This window comes from Lithobates pipiens, unplaced genomic scaffold (genome assembly GCF_037356315.1).
Source record: "Lithobates pipiens isolate NorthernLeopardFrog02 unplaced genomic scaffold, aLitPip1_a1.2 Scaffold_8, whole genome shotgun sequence".
In the NCBI taxonomy this organism is placed as follows: Eukaryota; Metazoa; Chordata; class Amphibia; order Anura; family Ranidae; genus Lithobates; species Lithobates pipiens.
In genome coordinates, this window is record NW_027507903.1 from 274052596 (window position 1) to 274068823 (window position 16228).

The following is a 16228-nucleotide window of genomic DNA, read 5'->3' on the forward strand; positions in this document are numbered from 1 at the left end:
AACCACACTGGCCACCCAATGCCAGCAGAACTTCCCCTTTGCATGGGAATCACAGGACATACCTGGGCATCAAAATACCCACTAAATTACAGGATCTCTACATGAGAAACTTCCAACTCGTGCTTCAAAACATACAAGCTGATTTAAATAAATGGCATTTAGGCACATTCTTCTGGTTGGGTAGGACAGCCATATTAAAAATTAATGTATTGCCCAGACTTCTTTACCTTTTCCAGGCAAACCCCATAAAGCTACCCACCTCCTTTTTTACATCATGCAAGCGAATGTGTAGGACTTTTATCTGGGCGTCCAAGACCCCTAGATTAAGCTGGGATAGACTGGTACTCCCCAAACTACTAGGGGACCTTGGCCTCCCTGACATTCAAAAGTACCACTGGGCATGTCATTTACCTAGGATTGTAGATTGGCATCTGCATCATTCCAATAAAGCCTGGATCACACTTGAGGACTCTTTTGCTAAATCCCCGCTGTCACATCTACCCTGGATTAATCACAGCTCCATTCCTAGAGATTTGGTGACTCATCCCTTTATTGGAGCCACTTTGTCCCACCTTAAATTAGCCGGCAAAGCACTTGATTTCACACCTTACCCAGGACCTATGACCCCTTTGGTCCGTAATCCTGATTTCCTGCCGGGTCTTGCCTTAAGAGATCTGCACACCTGTGGTGATGGAGTAAAACGGATCGTGTTATCCTGGGTCTCGTGGAACCCCATATGTAGTTAAATACTCGGGCCTGAATAATACGGTGGAAGTAAGGGGGCACTGGTATAGGGAGAACCCTGTAAAGATACAGAAGTTTAAGGAGTAGGGACATCTTGACAGCGGCGATACGCCCCATCCAGGAGATGCAGAGGGGATGCCAGTCGTGGAGTAAGGAGGAGAGGTGCTTCAGCATCGGGAGATAGTTCATGTTAAACAGGTCTATGGGGTCACTAGTTAACTTAATGCCTAAGTACCGGATGGAAGAGCTGGACCATTGAAATGGGAAATTTCTCTGGAGGAGTGCAACAGTGACCTTTGGCAGAGACACATTGAGGGCCCAGGATTTGGCTTGATTGACTTCTAGGCCAGAAACCTGAGCAAACTTGTCCAGAAGGCGAAGTAGATTAGGGATAGTGGTGTGTGGAGAGGTGATGAACAACAAAGCGTCGTCCGCGAATAGACATAACTTGTGGGCGATCGAGGCTATCTCCAAACCCTGGATATCGGGGTTCGCCCGAATCAATGCCGCTAGGTTTTCGATTGCCAAAGCAAAGAGCTGTGGTGATAGAGGGCATCCTTGCCGTGTCCCCCTCCATATTGGGAAGCTTTGGGAACAGAACCCAGAGTATTTCACCGATGCCTGGGGGTCAGTATATAGCGATGTAATCCACTGGAGAAAGTGAGGGCCAAAACCCCAGCGTTTCAAGATAAAGTGCAGGTATGGCCAGGAGACAGTATCAAATGCTTTTCTATGTCTAAGGACAGAAGATGCATAGGGATTGAGCGTGTTTTCGCTAGGTGCTATAGTAAAACAACACGATGAATGTTATCGATAGCCTGCCTCCGGGGAATGAACCCCAATTGATTCTTGTGGATTAGATTGCCAATGATTGGGTTAAGTCATAGTGCAAGGATTTTGGATAGGATTTTTATATACACATTGAGCAGAGATATAGGGCGAAAGTTAGACCACAGGGTGTTGTCAGCGTTGGGTTTGGGGATCATAGCTATAGTAGCTGCCAAGGTGTCTCTGCCAAAGGCCTGCTGCCATAGTAAAGCATTAAATGAGCTGGCTAAAAGAGGGGCTAATATACAGTGCCTTGCGAAAGTATTCGGCCCCCTTGAACTTTTCAACCTTTTGCCACATTTCAGGCTTCAAACATAAAGATATAAAATTTTTATTTTTTTGTGAAGAATCACCAACAAGTGGGACACAATTGTGAAGTGGAACGAAATCTATTGGATTTTTTAACTAATAAAAAAATGAAAAGTGGGGCATGCAAAATTATTCGGCCCCCTTGCGTTAATACTTTGTAGAGCCACCTTTTGCTGCGAATACAGCTGCAAGTCGCTTGGGGTATGTCTCTATCAGTTTTGCACATTGAGAGACTGAAATTCTTGCCAATTATTCCTTGCAAAACAGCTCGAGCTCAGTGAGGTTGGATGGAGAGCATTTGTGAACAGCAGTTTTCAGCTCTTTCCACAGATTCTCGATTGGATTCAGGTCTGGACTTTGACTTGGCCATTTTAACACCTGGATACGTTTATTTGTGAACCATTCCTTTGTAGATTTTGCTGTATGTTTGGGATCATTGTCTTGTTGGAAGATGAATCTCTGTCCCAGTTTCAGCTCTTTTGCAGACTCCAACAGGTTTTCATCCAGAATGGTCCTGTATTTGGTTGCATCCATTTTCCCCTCAATTTTAACCATCTTCCCTGTCCCTGCTGAAGAAAAGCAGGCCCAAACCATGATGCTGCCACCACCATGTTTGAAAGTGGGGATGGTGTGTTGAGGGTGATGAGCTGTGTTGCTTTTACGCCAAACATATCGTTTTGCATTGTGGGCAAAAAGTTTGATTTTGGTTTCATCTGACCAGAGCACCTTCTTCCACATGTTTGGTGTGTCTCCCAGGTGGCTTGTGGCAAACTTTAGACGAGACTTTTTATGGATATCTTTGAGAAATGGCTTTCTTCTTGCCACTCTTCCAGATTTGTGCAGTGTACGACTGATTGTTGTCCTATGGGCAGACTCTCCCACCTCAGCTGTAGTTCTCTGCAGTTCATCCAGAGTGATCATGGGCCTCTTGGCTGCATCTCTGATCAGTCTTCTCCTTGTCTGAGCTGAAAGTTTAGAGGGACGGCCAGGTCTTGGTAGATTTGCAGTGGTCTGATACTCCTTCCATTTCAAAATGATCGCTTGCACAGTGCTCCTTGGGATGTTTAAAGCTTGGGAAATCTTTTTGTATCCAAATGCGGCTTTAAACTTCTCCACAACAGTATTACGGACCTGCGTGGTGTGTTCCTTGGTCTTCATGATGCTCTCTGCGCTTTCAACAGAACCCTGAGACTATCACAGAGCAGGTGCATTTATACAGAGACTTGATTACACACAGGTGGATTCTATTTATCACCATCAGTCATTTAGGACAACATTGGATCATTCAGAGATCCTCGCTGAACTTCTGGAGTGAGTTTGCTGCACTGAAAGTAAAGGGGCCGAATAATTTTGCGCGCACACCACTTTTCAGTTTTTTATTTGCTAAAAAAGTTTAAAATATCCAATAGATTTCGTTCCACTTCACAATTGTGTCCCACTTGTTGGTGATTCTTCACAAAAAATTAAAATTTTATATCTTTATGTTTGAAGCCTGAAATGTGGCTAAAGGTTGAAAAGTTCAAGGGAGCCAAATACTTTCGCAAGGCACTGTATCTGAAAATTTCTTGTAATAGTTACTAGGCAGGCCGCTTGGGCCCGGGAGTTTGAGGTTTAAGGGATTTTATGGCCATGAGTACTTCAACCGTGATCAGGCTGTCAATAGACTCTCTGGCAGACTGATAGTTCAGGAATGGGCAGATCCTGAAACAGGGACTCTGCATGTGGAGAGGAGAATTGGGTTTTATCTGGGTATAGATCAGCCAACCTCTCACGGAATTCAGCCAGCACCTTAACGGGGTTACTGGTGTGGGAGTTCTTAGCCAGCTTAAGTTGAATTGGTCTGCAGATCCTGTCAGGCTGTCGAAGACACAGGGCCAAAAAGGTGTCCGGTTTATTAGCTTTAGTGTATATTGTGTGGCTAGACCTACGTAGGACCTTATCCGCTGATTCGGCCAACAGAAGGTCTAGTTCAAGTTTGTTTTTTTCAAAGATAAGTCTATGAGATTCTGTAGGTGAGTTTTGGAATTGGAGGAAGTGTGAGTGGTAGTCTGCTTCTAATCGTTGCTGCCTGAGTTGCCGGTCCCTTTTGAGATGTGTAGCAAGTGAGATACAACTACCCCGAATTACGGGTTTGTGTGCCTCCCAGAGGAGAACCGGGGAAATCTCCAGGGTGGTATTATGTTGCAAATACTCTAAGAGCGTGGCGAATATCAAAACAGTAGGATTGGTTAGTAAGATGCGCCTCGTTCATGCACCAGGCCCTATCCCTGGCCTGAGGAATCAACGAGGAAATAGTTGTGAGCACCGCACAATGGTCGGACCAGGGAATTGGGCATATGATGGATTGGAGCACGACTGCAAAGGAGGCTACGGGGGTTAAGATGTGATCAATCCTAGAGAAGGATCTGTGCGGGTATGAATAAAAAGTATAGTTCCCTTTTCAGGGGATTGCACTCCCTCCAGGTGTCAAGCAGGGATGCCGTCTGTAACTGTTTACGAAACTGGGCTGAAAGGGAATGGTGCTCAGGCGTATATGGTGACTTATCCAGGTGGGGGTGTAGGGTCAAGTTAGAATCACCACAAACGAAAAGTGTACCTTTACAGTGAGTTTTGATAACCTGTAGAAGGTGTGAGAAAAAAGGGTTGGGATTACCGTTGGGGGCATAATATGAAACTAGCGTGATTTCAGTATCGTGGAGTAGGCCAACTAGAATGATATAACGACCTTCTGGGTCCTTTATTTCCGTTGTGAGGGTGAATGGCAAAGTGTGGTGAAACGCTATCAGTACACCTCTGTGTTTTGAGGTGGCAGAAGCCCTGAAGACTTGGGGGTAGCGGGAACTAAAAAATTTAGGGGTATGGGATGCAGCAAAGTGAGTTTCTTGCAAGACTACAATCTCAGCTTTGAGGGACAAAAAATTTCGGAAGGCCTTAACCCTCTTGTTGGGAGAGTTAAGACCTTTGACATTAAGGGAAAGTATATTCAGGGGAGCCATGTGTAATGAGTGAAAGGAAAAATATAGCGTATTGGTAGAAATATGGGAGCCGACCGACCCAAAGAGAGTGGGGGGGGGGGGGGTGTTACCGGGAAGAGAAAGAAGAAATAGAAAGAGGAGAAAAGAGTCAAAGCTCTGTTTGCAGGGCGAACCATGAATTGGTAAGAGCACAAGGGAGCCAGGCTGAATCACCCAAGCAAGCAATGCTCAGTCTCCGGGGCCAGGAAAAAATGGCCCAGGAGAGGGTGCATTGAAAGACGGGGGAGCAGTGACTACTCCCCGCCGCCAAAGGGACAATATTACAAACATACAGTATAATACACGTAACCGGTAAAGAACATAACTAGTGCAGGTAATGCCGCGTACACACGATCAAACAATCGGGTGGAAAAGTCCGGCAAACTCAAGTCCGCCGGACAATCCCCCCCGTGTGTAGCCTCCGGCATACTTTTTTGACCCGAAAGTACGGCGGACTTAGAAAGTAGTTTTGCACTCCAATCTTCCCGCCGGATTCGCATTTTGGCGGACAATCTAGCCGTGTGTGTGCCAGTCCGCCGTACTTTTGAAATGAACGGACTTTTCCCGCCCAGAGAAAAGTCTCCTCATTTCGAGTGGGTCTCCAGGTAGGCGGGGCCCGCAAAGGAAACGTCGCTGGCCCTGCCACCTGGTATGGACTTAAAGGGGAACCCCAACGCCAAAAAAAAATCGGCGTGGTGTTCCCCCCCCAGGTCCACATCAGACCCTTGTCCGAGCACGCTACCCGGCTGGCCAGGAAAGGGGGGGATGAGCGAGCGCCCCCCTCCTGAGCCTTACCAGGCCGCGTGCCCTCAACATGGGGGGGTGCCAGGTTCCACTCAGAACAGGCCTCGCCCAAAGTAATTGAGTATAAGTACTCAGCGTCATACACAGAGTTTATCTTTGGGAAATGGACGTGTGAGTGCTGCCAGCATTGCCTGCAGAGGTTGAAATAGTGGGGGTGGGGGGGGGTGGGTCAGCCTGTCAGTGCTCAGACCATATGCCGCGCACTGCATCAAATTGGTCTACATGGCTGTCATCCCAGAAGAAAGTCTCTTCTAAAGATGATGCAAAAGAAAGCCCGCAAACAGTTTGCTGAAGACAAGCAGACTAAGGAAATGGATTAATGGAACCATGTCCTGTGGTCTGATGAGACCAAGATAAACTTATTTGGGTCAGATTGTGTCAAGCATGTGTGGCGGCAACCAGTTGAGGAGTACACAGACAAGTGTATCTTGCCTACAGTCAAGCATGGTGGTGGAAGTGTCATGGTCTGGGGCTGCATGAGTGCTGCCAGAACTGAGGGAACCAATGAATACAAACATGTACTGTGACATACTGAAGCAGATTATGATCCCCTCCCTTCAGACACTGGGCCGCAGGGCAGTATTCCAACATGATAACGACCCCAAACACACATCCAAGATGACCACTACCTTGCTAAAGAAGCTGAGGGTAAAGGTGATTGACTGGCCAAGCATGTCTCCAGACCTAAACCCTATTGAGCATCTGTGGTGCATCCTCAAACGGAAGGTAGATGAGCGCAAGGTCTCCAACATCCACCAGTTCTGTGATGTCATCATGGAGCAGTGGAAGGAGACAGAGGCAACCTGTAAAGCTCTGGAGAACTCCATGCCCAAGAGGATTAAGGCAGTGCTGGAAAATAATGGTGGCCACACAAAATATTGACACTTTGAGCCAAATTTGAACATTTTCCCTTAGGGGTGTACTCACTTTTGTTTCCAGCAGTTTACACATTAATGGCTGTGTGTTGAGTTATTTTGAGGGGACAGCAAATTTACACGGTTATACAAGCTGTACACTTACTACTTTTCATTATAGCAAAGTGTATTTCTTCAGTGTTGTCACATGAAAAGATAGAATAAAATATTTGCAAAAATGTGAGGAGGTGTACTCATGTTTGAGAGATACTGTATATATATTTCATGTATCATAATTTTCAATGACATGGAGGCACACAATTGCTGGTCCTGTCAGGTCACATTTATTTTTAGTTGTCCATATATCTGGGTGGAAGACACCCGTTTCTTCAGTGACCTGCCACACCAATTACTGACTTATTATTAATTAGTACATAAATATTCATATAATCTTAGGAGAAATGTAGTTACAGAGTAGGGATGAGCCGAACACCCCCCTGTTCGGTTCGCACCAGAAACTGTGAACAGACCTAAACTTCGTGTGAACTTTAGAACCCTATTAAAGTCTATGGGACTCGAACGTTCACAATCTAAAGTGCTCATAAAGGGTAATATGCAAGTTACTGTCCTAAAAAGTGTTTGGGGACCCGAACCCCGCATCAAAAAAAAAAAAAATTGACGTGGGGGTCCCCCTAAAAATCCATACCAGACCCTTTATCCGAGCACGCAACCTGGCAGGCCGCAGGAAAAGAGGGGGGAACGAGAGAGCGGCCATACCAGGCCACATACCCTCAACATTGGGAGGATGCTTTGAGGGTTTGTGACCCCTCAAAGCACCTTGTCCCCATGTTGATGAGGACAAGGGCCTCTTCCCGACAACCCTGGCCGTTGGTTGTCGGGGTCTGCGGGCGGGAGGCTTATCGGAATTCGGGAGCCCCCGGATACCGGCCCCCCGTCCCTGGCCGCAATGCCAGGGACGCGCTACGCGGCGACTTATACAGGGACAAGGGGCGGGGTCATCGGTTGATGTCACATGGGTTGATGTCACATGGTGACCCCGCCCCCTTACGATGTCACAGTCCCGGAGGATGCTGGGACTGTCACCATGTGACATCAACCCATGTGACATCAACCGATGACCCCGCCCCTTGTCCCTATATAAGTCGCCGCACAGCGCGTCCCTGACATTGCGGCCGGAGAGAACGTCGAGTCAACATCTCCAGGAGAAGAACGGAAGGCGGCGGCGACAACAGAAGACCGGGCCACCGCCTGTAAAAGAGCTATAAGAAGGTGCGGTGGCCAGGCAGAAGAACCGAAGAGGGGGACCAGACCCCCGAAGTCAGAAGAAGAGGCCGGCGGCGAGGAAGAAAGCCGGGGCTCCTCCGCTAGCAAAAGAGCTAGAAGAAGATAGCGGAGGAGTCCGACGAGAAGACCCCCGAAGACGGAAGACACGCGGAGCTGTGCAATAAACTATTTTATCTTGTGTGTTGTGTTTTTTTTGTACTTTATTTTACAGGTGAATGGGTAGGGGTACATTGTACCCCATACTCATTCACCTAGGGTGGGGGGCCGGTATCCGGGGGCCCCCTTATTAAAGGGGGCTCCCGAATTCCGATAAGCCTCCCGCCCGCAGACCCCGACAACCAACGGCCAGGGTTGTCGGGAAGAGGCCCTTGTCCTCATCAACATGGGGACAAGGTGCTTTGGGGTGGCACCCCCCCATGTTGAGGGCACACGGCCTGGTACGGCTCAGGAGGGGGGGGCGCTCGCTCGATTTTTTTCGGCGTTGGGGTTCCCCTTTAAGTCCATACCAGGTGGCGGGGCCAGCGACGTCTCCTTCGCGGGCCCCGCCTACCTGGATACACGCTTGAAATGAGCGGACTTTCCGCCGCGCGTGTGGGCGAGTCCGTTCATTTCAAAAGTAGGGCGGATAGTACAGCGGACTTAGTATGCCGTATTAGTCCGCTGAAAAAGTGCCATGTGTGGGCAAGTAGCCCGTTCGGAAAGTCCGCCAGACTATGTCCGTCGAATAGTCCGCTACGTGTGTACGCGGCATTACTTAACACAACTGTACCATAACATTTAAAGCGTGAATACACATAACAGAACAGTACCTCATAATGAAGGTAAGGAAAGGGTCCCTAGTAGTAGGGGGGTAAGGGATCAGGGGAATAGAGAGAGGGGGATGGGGAGGTAAGGGGGGCTGGAGGGTAGCCTCGGGGGGTGAGGTAACAAGGGCTTGGGAGGGGGGATTCAGGGAGAGGAGGGGGGATTCAGGGAGAGGAGGGGAAAATGTTAGGTGGGTGGGAGTCAGGTGGGGGGGAGGGAGGACGAGGGGGGAGGGAGGGAGAAAGGGTGCGGGGGGGCGAAAGGGTGCGGGGGGGAGGGAGAGGGGGTGCTGGGAGGGGTGGGAAAGGGGCGGAATGCAAAGGGAGGTTGGGAGAAGGAGGTAATATGGTAAAGGATGAGGTATGCAGTGATTACAGGATTGTCCGTTGACATATATAATCAGGAAGCTAGAACAACAGTGACACTCTAGACACAGATATCACATAAGCAATTCCGTCCCGTAGTACAGTAAGCATAAAGTGCCAGCGAACAAAAATAAAAACAAAAGTGGAAATAAGAACTAAGGCAAAAGAGGGGTCGAATAGGACATAAAAATAAGTCAGAGAACAAAATTGGAGAAACTAAACTTTAGGTGAGACGAAAGCCCAAAATCCAGATCCAAATCCAGCATGGGCCAGGTCAGAGTACGTAGGAGCACGAGGACAAAATACAGCCTCAGGCTCGGGTGAGGTTATCCCATGGGCTGGGGTGGTTAGTCACTCAGCTGGGAGGTAGCGGCATACTAAGTTGGGCAAAGCAAATAGAGGGGGATTGTCTCGTCCTACGAGAGTCTCAAGTAGCACGGGGGTTGGTTATAAGCCAAAAAGTACATACCGGACAGCAGATCACATGGATTTGGTGGAAGAAAGTCCCTAGAGTAGGGACCAGTGTCCATCTTCCGCACAGTAGTCCAAAACCTATAGGGTGCAAAAAGAAGCATAGGGGATTAACTGAGTAAAAGAAAACGGCTTCAGGTGCTTTAACGTGGCGGACGGGACTTGGGAGTGGAGGCTTTGTCGTCTGCTGATCTTGATGGTGTTCCCTTGCGGACAGATAAGGGGCCCAGCTGGTTGCGTAGTGGTGTAGCCGAGTAAGGATGGGCTGCCGACCGGGCTGGAGTGCGGGGCAAACTGGTCTCAGAGTATTGGTCGGGATGGACAAGGTGGAGAGTTTCTAGCAGGCGTTGTAGCGACTCCAGGGATGAGCAAGTGTTCTGCTGACCTTTGTAGGCGAATTGAATGGCGAACGGGAATCGCCAGGTGTATTTCAGGTGGTGTTGGAGTAGGACTTGCAGCTGCGGTTTCATGGCCCGACGCTTGGCGATGGTAAGGGGGGCCAGATCCGAGAAAAGCTGATGTGTGTCCCTGGAACAGTAGCGATTCCTTGTTTCGTGCTGCTGTGAGGAGCTGCTCCTTTGTGCGAAAGAAGTGCAGCTTGACTATGATGTCCCGCGGCGGACCGTCCGCCTGACTGCGGGTAAGGGCCCTGTGAATTCTATCGAATTCTAGACGTTCAATTGGTATGCCGGGGGCATGCTCCTGAAACAGGGCCGTTGTGAAGGACTGAATATCATCGACAGATTCGGGAATCCCCCGTATTCTCAGGTTGGATCTACGCGAGCGGTTCTCTGCGTCCTCCCAACACGAGAGCAGCGTAGCATTCTCCTCTCGGAGGGCTGCATGTTCTTGGGCGTGCTCTTGTAGGGTGAGCTCCATGTCGTCAACCCTAGACTCCAAAGCTGCGGTACGCTGGCCGATGTCACGGATTTTCCTTGAGTCTGTCCGTGATTTGCTCTGAAGTAACTTTTAGAGCCTTCTGGAGCATGGTCTCCATGTGTTTAAGAAAGTCACACGGTATCATACCCGACGGGATTAAACACATCGTCCCCATGTTCTTCTTCACTATCTGACGTCTCCCGGCTGGGTATGGAAGCCGCACGTTGGCTGGCAAGGGCCTTCCTTGATTGGCTTCGGCTTGTTCTTAACCCGGTGTCCTGTCAGCACCATTCCACCTGGTGCTGGGGCAAGTGAGGAGGCGATACTGCGTAATGTGGGCGCAAGAACGGGTTCGGTTTGATGCAGAAGTCCCGAAGTGGTGGCGGGGAGTGTGGAGCTCTAGCAGGAAGTGTCCTCCATGTTAGGCTTCGCGCATGCGCCCCCTTGAAGAAGCATTTTTTTTGGAGAAGGATGACAATGTCACGCACCCCTGCAATACATTATATTCCCATAGTCAGTTGAGGAATAAGTCCACATTCAATCCCAAAGTAAATTCAAACCATTATATTGAGGTTATTAAAAAAAATGATGGAGGAGATTAACCACTTGAGATCCGCGCTATTGCCAAATGACGGCATTAGCGCGGACCTACATTTCCAGGACTACGTCTATTGACGTCGTCCTGGTTACGAGCGGCCTGCGCGCCCCCTGAGGGGCGCGCGCGGCGCGCTCTGTGATCGGCGAGTCCATGAGACTCGCCTGATCACCGATCCGTGTAAGGGGTCGATCCCGACCCCTTATCACGTGATCAGCTGTCAGCCAATGACAGCTGATCATGTGACAGAACGGAGCCGGTAATCGGCTATTATTCCTCCTCGCGCTGACAGCGCGAGGAGAGAAAAAAAAAAGCCGATCACCGGCGGCCGTGATCGGGACATCAGTCCCGATCACGGCCAGCAATACAGCTGACCACCTGCCACCTGCCAGTGCCCACCTGCCCACCGCAGTGCCATCCTGAATGAAAGTAAGTGCCCCCCATCAGTGCCACCCAGCAGTGCCCATAGTGCCCCCAGCGCCACCCACAGTGCCACCCAGCAGTGCCACCAACAGTGCCACCCACAGTGCCCACAATCTGCCGCAAAGGTGCTGCACCCCAGTGCCGCCCATCAGTGCCCAGCAGTGCCGCCCATCAGTGCCCAGCAGTGCCACCTATCAGAGCCACCTATCAGTGCCACCTATCAGTGCCCATCAGTCCCATCTATCAGTGGTACCTATCAGTGCCCATCCGTGCCACTTATCCGTGCCACCCATCCATGCCATCTTATCTGTGCCCATCTTTGCCGCCTTATCTGTGCCGATCGGTGCCGCCTTATCTGTGCCTATTAGTGCCGCCTTAACTATGCCTATCAGTGCCCACCAGTGCAGCCTATCAGTGCCCACCAATGCAGCCTATCAGTGCCCACCAATGCAGCCCATCAGTGCCCACCAATGCAGCCCATCAGTGCCCACCAATGCAGCCCATCAGTGCCCACCAATGCAGCCATCAGTGCCGCCTAATCAGCGCACTTCAATGAAGGAGAAAAATGACCCGTTTGCAAAATTGTATAACAAACTATTAAAACATGATTTTTTATTTTTATTTTTTTGCATCTTTTTTTGTTTGTTTAGCAAAAAATAAAACTCCAAGCTGTAACTAAATACCACCAAAAGAAAGCTCTATTTGTGGGAAAAAAATGATAAAAATTTCATTTGGGTACAGTGTTGTATGACCGCGCAATTGTCATTCAAAGTGCATCAGCGCTGAAAGCTGAAAATTGGTCTGGGACTGAGGGGGGTTTAAGTGCCCAGTAAGCAAGTGGTTAAGAATATTAAACCTTATAAACTTAACACCACGGACAGTGTATGGCAGGGAATAAGAAAATTAGAGAAACGTAAAAACATTGTGATTAGATCAGCGGACAAGGGAGGGGGGTTGGTAATTTTGACCAAAAAAGATTATGATTTGGAACTAGGTAGGTTGGTTGGAGATGTCACCACATATCAGCTGTTAGACCCCTTTCACACCACACCTTGCGTCGGCGGTAAAACGCCGCTATTTTTAGCGGCCTTTTTCCGGCCGGATTTGCGGCGCATTTCGGCCGCTAGCGGGGCGCTTTTACCCCCGCTAGCGGCCGCGAAAGGGTTAAAACCGCAATAGCGGCGTTTCGCCGGCGGCATTACAGCGCTGCCCCATTGATTTCAATGGGCAGCAGCGGTGGAGGAGCGGTAAACACACCGCTCCAAAGAAGTTGCTGGCAGGACTTTTTTCTGACGTCCTGCCAGCGCACCGCTGTAGTGTGAAAGCCCTCGGGGCTTTCACACTACACACAATGGTGCAGCTTCTTTAGGGCGTTTTGCAGGCGCTATTTCTAACGCTATAGCCCCTGCAAAACGCCCTGGTGTGAAAGGGGTCTTAAAGAAAAATCCTGTTAAAGAATTTAAATCTAAACTAAGGAAATTTTTAAATGGGGGCATTGCAGATAGAATACCAAACAAGAGGGAAGCAAGATAATTGCTATCAGAGGTGCCAATTATATATTAGGTAGCCAAACTCCACAAAAATAAGACCAAACCACCAGGGAGACCCATCATAAGTGGGATAGGTTCAGTACATTCTAGATTAGGGGGAATACCTTGATACCTTTTTCAACCCTTAGCCGGTAAAGGGAAGGCCTTCCTAAAAGACAGCAAAGATGTAATAAAATTACTCAGGGATGTCAGGGTCAATGACTCCCCACTGTTTGTTACAATAGATGTGGAGTCATTGTATATCAACATTAAACATACGGTGGCATGGGCCATGAAGCATTTATCAAATGTAAGATTAAAACAAAGGAGGTTCATATTGGAGGGATTGAGGATGGCTATGGGTAAGAACTACTTTTGGTTTAATCATAAATACTATAAACAGACTAAAGGGGTAGGGATGGGGAATAAGTATGTACCTAGTGTGGCCAACATCTTCCTGAATAATTGGGAAGAGGAGCTTTTTGGAAGATGTTGGCCACAGCTAATGGTTTATAAACAATTTGGATATGACATTGATATGTGGGAGGGTGACCAAAAGGATTTAGAAAGATTTGTAGAACATATAGGTGGACACCAGTATGGTATCAAATTTACAGTGAATATACACCAGAGCAACATCAGTTTTTTGAATCTAGAAATTTAAGAATGAAACTCACCTCCACAACAGAACACATTTTAAAGATACCGACAGAAATATGTATATACCCTTCAGTAGTGGCCATCACACTCATTCGAAAAAAACCAACCCCGACGGGACAATTCATCAGGATCAGGTGCAACTGTGACCTATTGACAGATTATTACACACAGACAGGGGTTTCTGGTGGAGAGGTTTGTGGACAAGGGGTATAACAGGATGGAGTTGGAGAGAATTAGAGATAAAATAGGACATGAAAATAGGGACAAAAATGTAGGTGATAGAATAACCCAAAATTTGAAGAGCATGCCATTTATTACAGGTTTTAACAAACAATAAAAAACGTTAGGGAGAGCTGTTAAAAAAAAACACTGGCCCATCGTTTGCAGTGACCCCCATTTGAGTAAGGTCCTCCCCTCTAGGCCAACATTTGTATATAGGAGGGCGAAAAGGTTGAGAGACCAAATTGTTAAAAATGTTCCCGATCCCTCAAAGAAAATTATTACTTTTCTTGATCAGAAAGGATTTTACCATTGTGGTAAATGTAAGCCTTGCAGGCTCACTAATGAAAAAACAAGGAAAACCTTGGAATTTCAATCATATTCAACGAAACAGAAATTTAAGATTAACAAATTGATCACCTGTGGAAGCATGCATGTAACTTACGTTATGGAATGTAGTTGTGGCCTACAGTATGTGGGACTACAAGGACATTGTCTGTCCGTATAGGCGAGCACATCAGGAACATTAAGAAAGGCTACAAACACCACAGTGTGTCCAAACACTTTAGAGAGGTACATAATAGAGATCCGCAATATTTAAAGTTTTACGCTATTGCTAGAATAGAACGAAACTGGGGAAATTCAAACTTGAGACAAGAGGTCTCATGCAATGAAACGTATTGGATACATAGGTTAAACACAATGAAACCATTGGAATTTAATGTGGAACTAGATCTAAATTGTTTCATAGAGAATTTTTAAATAATAAAATAATTTTTTTTTTTATATCTTATATAACATTTAAGAATATATTATGTTTTTTTTTTTTATGTAAAAGTTTATCCAGCTATGTATGTGGGTGAATCATACCACTGGAGACAGTAAACACATATATGGATTGCAATTCTGGGGAATATAGATATCAGAATGAGGGAGTCAAGAGTATAGGGCAGGAGGCTTGGCATATATAACACAAAGTAGTGAATTATAAATTCCTAGTAAACACGAGTAGTAATTAATAGAGAGAATTATTTAATATTGGCTAGTTGTGTAAATGGGACACCTATGGCTTTCAGAAACCAAATAGAGTATATGCCACTCCCGGGGACTGTTATGCCAGTAGCCAAGAACTAATATGGAGGATGCGTGCATTCCGGACATAAAATGGGGGCGTATTACTTCCAGCGGTGTAAGGGAACCACCTATAACACACGCAAGTAGTAAAAAATGGCGGATTTATGACTTCCGGAAACAAGATGGTGGCCGCAGCACTTCAAGTGATACGAAATTAGTGAATGGATGCAGTGGGGGGGATGGTTGTGTCGCTTGTGGGTGGGCAATTCCGAGGACGAATGACGGTGTTAATACTTGCGGTGGGCTTATGGTGGAGCAAGGAAACTTTTTATAACGCACGCCCGTAGTAAAAAAATGCCGGATTCGTAACTTCCGGAAACAAGATGGCGGTCACGCCACTTCTGGTGACACAAAATTCAAGAATGCAACATACACACACACCAGGTATGGTGGTGGTATAAATAGGATGGGGGGAAAGGGCCTTAGCAGCTTCCTGATGATGCAAATGGGATTGCAAAACGCGTAGAGGCTACTGGGACTGTGTACAACGCGAATGCCGGGGGGACTGAGGATTGGAACACATACGAGAGAGAGAGGTTAGCTGTTGGGAAACACATGCTGCTCTAAAGCGTACCCCGTATTCATGGCTGGATAAGCTTAGTGTCATTTTATTGACACTGCAATATGTGAGTGCAATCTGTTTTTAATAAATAAGTTAAGATATATTACACTATGGTGGTTCTACATGTTTTCTTATGAGCTTGAATAATCAGATCACTGGAGAGATATTGTGTATAAGGAGTGGTTATCCATTTAATGAACCAAAGCTGAGCTTCTATTTGGTATCTGGTGAGTGGCCATTTTGCAAGGTAGTGGTGGCACGAAGGGTGAATTTTGTTGTGGAGGCAGGAATCACACACATGCATATAGGAGCATCTGATTATTCACAAATTAATTTTCTTTTTCATTTTGGACTGTAATGAAGGAATTGCATCTGATCCTACTTATATTTTGGAATTGATGAATTGTCACCATTGTGGGGTTTATTCATTTGAGAGTTGTTTTGGGCATTGAAGGCATTTAATTGTGTGAAATAGCACTGGAGGTATTATTGTTTTGCACATTGCATTGGAGCACAGTGGTAAAAAAAATTATTTCTATATATATATATTTTTTTTTTTTTTGGGCTAGTTAGCGCAGTAAATATTTTGTTACACAAATTTATTTGGGGTTTATTTGACTGCAGCGCACCTATATGTAATATATTTTGGGCGGCGATATTTTTTTTTTCTTCCTTGTTTTTCATTACGCCACCCCAGGCGGTTAGGCTAGCGTCCTTTGTGATCAGTGT